The sequence below is a fragment of the Oryctolagus cuniculus genome, chromosome 11, assembly GCF_964237555.1.
Source record: "Oryctolagus cuniculus chromosome 11, mOryCun1.1, whole genome shotgun sequence".
Classification (NCBI taxonomy): Eukaryota; Metazoa; Chordata; class Mammalia; order Lagomorpha; family Leporidae; genus Oryctolagus; species Oryctolagus cuniculus.
This window is the reverse complement of record NC_091442.1, coordinates 105,172,215-105,178,214: the sequence shown is the minus strand read 5'-3', so window position 1 is coordinate 105,178,214 and position 6,000 is coordinate 105,172,215.

Here is a 6,000-nt window from a genome sequence, read left to right as displayed (position 1 = left end):
AGGATGCATTAGTAGGAAGCTGGATTGGAAGAGGATGAGTTGGGACTCAAATAGGCACTCCAATATGGGATGCAGGCCTCCCAAGAGGCAGTTGAACCCACTGCTCCACAATGCCTTTTTTTTTTTTAAGATTTGAGAGCTAGAGTTACAGACAGGGAGAGACAAAGAGAAAGGTTTTCTGTCCATTGGTTCACTCCCCAAATGGCTGCAACGGCCAGAGCTGCGCCAATCCGAAGCCAGGAGCCAGGTGCTTCTTCCCGGTCTCCCATGTGGGTTCAGGGGCCCAAGGACTTGGGCCATCTTCTGCTTTCCCAGGCCACAGCAGAGAGCTGGATTAGAAGTGGAGCAGCTAGGACTAGAACCAGTGCCCATATGGGATGCCAGCGCCAGAGGTGGAGGATTAACCTGCGCCATGGTGCCGGCCCCACCCCCAGAGGTAGATCTTATTAAATACTCCATCATAACCTATAAGCCATGCTACCTTATACCCTCTGTTCTCCTGAGTAACACAACATCATTCACACATGTATCTCAAATTTATTGAAAATTTACCACATGCCAAACTGTTCTTGATACTGGGGATAAAATGGACACTGGGGAAGATGGACAATAAACATGTAAACAAATAATTCTAAACAAACACATGAGCAAAATAAGGAATGAAATGGAATAAGGGAGGACTGTGAAGGGACTACTTTAGCTGGTATGCTCAGAATACTCCATAAAACCATGATATCTAAGCTGGGTCTGATGGTAAATACCCATTCAAATAACAGGGGGAAGATGATCTTGATGGAGGGAACAGCAGGATGAAGGCCTCAAGCCCAGAGAAATTTCAATATGACAGGGTGTGAAGAAAGGGGAGAGAGTAGTAAAATTTTGTAGAAGATGCACAGGCCAGTGTTGTGGTGCAGTGTGTTAAGCCGCCACTTGCAATGCGAGCATCCTGTATGCATAGCAGTTCAAAGCCTTGGCTGTTCCTCTTCTGATCCAGCTCCCTGCTGATGTACCTTGGAAAGCAGAAGATGATCTAAGTACCTGAGCCCCTACCACCCATATGGGAGATCTGCATGGAGTTCAGGCTCCTGGCTTCAGTCTGGCCCAACTCTGGCTTGTGGCCATTTGGGGAGTGAACCAGTGGATGGAAGACTTCTCATTCTGTCTCTCCGTCTTTTTGAAGGAAGGAAAAGAGTGAACAAGCCAGGCCACACAGGACATTTATATCAATTATCTATTGAACAGCCTTTTTCTTCGCTTCCTTTCTCTGGCCTCATGCCAGGAGGAGGCTGGCTGTAGCCCTGCACCCCCAGGGCACATGGCCTTTGGCCCACGCACCCTAGGCTTCCTGGCCTAGATGCTCCTCCACGTGGCTGGTTCCTGGTGCTTGGTATGAAGCCAGATTTACCTCTCTTAAATAAAGCTCTCACTCTCCTATGCATCTTTCACACTAAATAAAAGCTTAAAATGTAAAAGAAAAAGTTGTCTATTGAACAGTAATATATACTGTAAAACATGTAAATCTTCAGATGGCAAACAACAATAAATGTTTATGACTTACGATTTGAGGTCTACTGAGAGTAAGGTAGGCAGTTCTACTAACCTGAGCAAGACTTAACATCTGGTGATCATCTGGATCTGCTGTTGAGGATGGCCTCAGTTATGACAACTGGCGTAATAAGGTTCTGCTCCACATGGCTCTCTCCAGAAAGTTAGCAGAGAAATGTTTTTCATTGTGATTGCAGAGGTTGCAGAAGGAATCCCCATTCTGGAAGGCCATTTCAAGGCCTGTCTGAATGGTATCTGGTATCTCATTTGTTAAAGCAAGTCACATGTCTCAGGCCAGGTCAGAGTGGGAAGGTCAACATGCCCACAGTAACAAGGCACTGCAAAGTTTTAAGGCAAACAAAAAAATGAAGTCATCAAGGAAAACATCTGCAGATACATTAGACCTAGATAAACTACAATTATAAAAGTCATTTTTAAATAGGATGAGAACATATTACAAATATTGTAGGAGTTAAGAAAAGAGGATTTGGCTGTAGTACTTAGTGAAAACTGTAATGAGAAGGATCTTGAAGGCTATTTTAGATTCAAGGATAAAGGGACAAGATAAGGGAATTTAAGAACAGGGTATATCCTGAATAGAATTTGAAAGCAGAAAAAACCCTGTACCTACATACATGGAATGTCTAGACTGGCATGTATGCCAACATCAAAAAGCTTTCTTCTGGTCTAATGTCTATCAAAAACAGAAGAAAATGGAGTAGAACAAAGGAATCACACATAAACCCTACATAGTAGAAACCGCTAGATTTGCAAATGTTTTGAGAGTCTAGAGATCTCAATATAAGAGGAATGTCTGAAGGTTAAAGACAGGCCATCAGAGCACAAACATCAAATTCCTAACATGAGCCACAATGAAGACTCAAAGTAGTATTTACCATCACAGAAAGCCTGAAATTATGAATCGATGTGTACCATACAACAACCCTTGTTGGTAACCCAATGTTGAAAGCTAACAGCAGATTGTTATTCTTGAAGCATGCTATCAGATGACTCAAATTACTAAGAATCAAAACAATATCCAAGAATTATCAATATAAGGCATCTGAACAACTTAGCCATGAATGTCATGAATACAATTTCAAGCATGTTATGGTAAATCTTAATGTTACTTATATTCTGATTTTTGCCAAGGAGGCTTTAGGGCAATTCTCAAGACATTAGTCTACATATAGCACTAAAAGTTGATGTAGAATTCATTAGAACTGGCTCTGCATTTAGCTGCAGAAACAATTAATTGTTACATGACACTAAGAATAGCATACTATCCAATAATGAGACTTAGGGAAATAGCCAGGTCACTATTCAGACAGATGAATTTAAATTTTTATACGACTAACTAAAAAGAAGAAACTAGATGCAAGACAGGCTTATATCAAAAGCATATTGCAGCAACAGATATTTAAGTCTGTTAATCCATATTTAGCAGGTATAGCAGAATAAAGCTTAAGGATACCAATGTTCCTGCCCAACCGGTCTTTTATTCACTGGATTGATTAATGTAGAACACTACCAACTCCCTCCACATCTACCACTTCAACATTCTGCAAGCCTACCGTGTTGAGCAAGGTGAGGAGATACCCTCCCCATCCCATTATGGAGAAAAATGGAAGAGCTTTACTGCTTCTACCATTCTCCACTGGGACTCATATCCGTAAAGAATGTTTAAGTACTTCTTAAGTCTCTGCACTGGAAACCTTCGATCTCCTCTAAATCCTCAAATTAAAGACACAAGTTGATTGTTCCCTGAATTTGAGTTGACTCCATTTTTTTTTTTTTTTCAAAATCCTTAAAAGCATAACCTTCTAATTCTATTGCCAAATTGAGTGGCCTAAATGCCCATCAGGAGCTACCCTTCCCTGTCAGCTACACACACACACACCCTTCTAAATGAATGCTGGGACTAAATCTTTTTGCCAGCCAAACCTACCACACCAGCTGCTCTGATGCCCTTTCTGTCCATTCAGATATGAGCCCCTCTAGTCATCTATCTTCACATTTTCATCTGTAAATACCTGTTTCCTTGCTTCCTTCTCCAGTATTTATACTAAGCCTTCTGGGGAACACACCACTGATCTTCTTGCCACCATGCAAATTTAAGAGTTGGAAGAGAGGATCAAACTCCTTTTTAGTCCACACCACCAGTAGCATGTAAAACCTTATTACTTGAGTTCCATACATTCAGCAGTGCCATCTCATCAACATGCAATAGTATCTTCTATATTTAAATATTCCCTTGTCCACAACTTCCATCAACAACCCAACTTTTCTGCATTCTTCAGTAGAAACTGTTGGCATATTGCTTATTTGCAGTCTCCACTTAGTCTCTTATACTTAAGTCTTCTCTCATTAGGGTTCAGTCCCTACCAGGACTGTTGATTTCTTCAAGATAACCAGTAAATACCAATCAGTGAAATTAAACATGAATTCTTAGTTCTCTTCTTACTAACACAGTAGTATTTGGCATAGTGATCATTGTACTTTCCTGCAATTAGTTTTTCTCCTTTGTTCATTTGAAGTAAATTCATTGGTTTTTCTGAACGTTAAACAACTTCACCTGATTATGAAATAGCCTTTCTATATACCTGGATTCTTATCATATTTTGTTGAGTTTTTACATTTATGCTTTTGAGAAAGACTGGCCTGCAATTTTCCCTTTTCATGTTTTGGTACCAACTTCATGCTAGACTCCTAAGAAGAGCTGGGAAGTTCATCAGTCAATTTAACCAGAGAAGTATAATGACATGTCTATGCACATACATAGAAACCTTTACATAACTTGTTATATGGATTTGATCTTGTACAACTGTGGGAGCTTAATTAAGCAGTTGATGCAGGGTTGTTCCATCTGGTGCTGGAGTCCACAGGGTGGGGAGTTGGGAAGGAAATACAAATGTGAATCGAGGAAGAGCAATGACAAGCTAGAATCCAACAGCATGAGTTGAAACTCATGAGACTGAAACTAACATCAATGTTACAATGTTAGTCTTCAGGTGACCAAGTGCCCATTGTCCCAGAACTACACACACACACACACACACAGTCACACACACCAGGGTTCAAAGAAAACACAAAGTGGTTCCAGGGGAAAGTAGGACAGTTACAGGCATGATTGCTGCCCCAGCCAATGAGATGAGCCTGAAGACAAACATTATGTATGAACCCTAAGTAGCTTCTGCTAAACTTCCACCCTAGAAATCACATATAAGAATGTCTCTCGTGGCCCATTCCAATGGGAAACATACAAAGAAATTCTAGAAAACTTAATTAGCCTAGGCAAGTTGACATACGCAATACCATAAAACACTTAAAATCTTAGCAATTTTCAAGGATAAAGCACAGTGGTATGAACTATAATCACAATGTTGTACAATATATCTCTTGAGCTTATCCCTACCAACTAAAAATTTGCATCCTTTGCGTATCTCCCTAACCCCCACCCCTGCCAAAGAATGTTTTTTCTGTTTTCTGATGTTGTGAATTTGGTATCATTGCCTGCAAAGATTTATTAGTGAATTCATCTGGGCCTGCAGTTTTCTTCATGACAAAGCTTTTCTCTTTTTCTAACTTATGGATTCAATTCCATTAAAGGATATAGAAATGTTTAGATAATTTGTATATATGTATGTGTGCACCAACCTTGTGAGTTTTGTTTCAGTAGCCCTGAATTAACTCAGGAGTCAGAAAATTACAGCCTTCAGGTTATTCATTTTTGAAAGTTTTTATTGGGATACAGCCATACTTATTTTATATTGTGCATGGATGCTTTTGTGCTCTAATGGCAGGATTTTTGATGTGATAGTACATCTTAGACCCCCAAATACTTGCTATCTGGCCTTTTACAAAGTTTCCCTGTTCTTTTGTTGTCCTGTTATGTTTTTTAAAATTTAATTTATTTGAAAGAGCAAGAGGGAGAAACACACATCTTGCATCTGCTGGTTAATTCCCCAAATGGTCACAACAGCCGGGTCTGCAACAGACTAAGCCCAAGCATTTCATCCTGGACTCTTAATTGAACCATTTACTGTGGCATTGAGGCATATTAGCAGGAAGCTGAATCAGAAGCAAAGTAATCAGTACATGAATCAACACTTGAATATGGGATGCCAGCATCAGCAAGTAGCAGCTTAACCTACAGTGCCACAACACAGGTCCCAATTTGCTAACTCTTGATCCAGTCCAACTAAACTGTCAAATTTGCAAAAATATTCATAATTTTCATTTCCTATCTTATGTTCTCTAAGATTTGTAGTAGTAATTCCCTTTGCATTCTTGGTATCAGTAACATTCTTTCTTGCTAATCTTGCTATAAGCCATTTACTAGTTTCCTGGTTTTGTTAATCTTTTTCTACATCTGATTCCTATTTCACACTTCTTAGTATAAATTTTTACTTGGGTTTATTTTTTGCTGCTTTTTTAAACTCACATAAGCTTAGG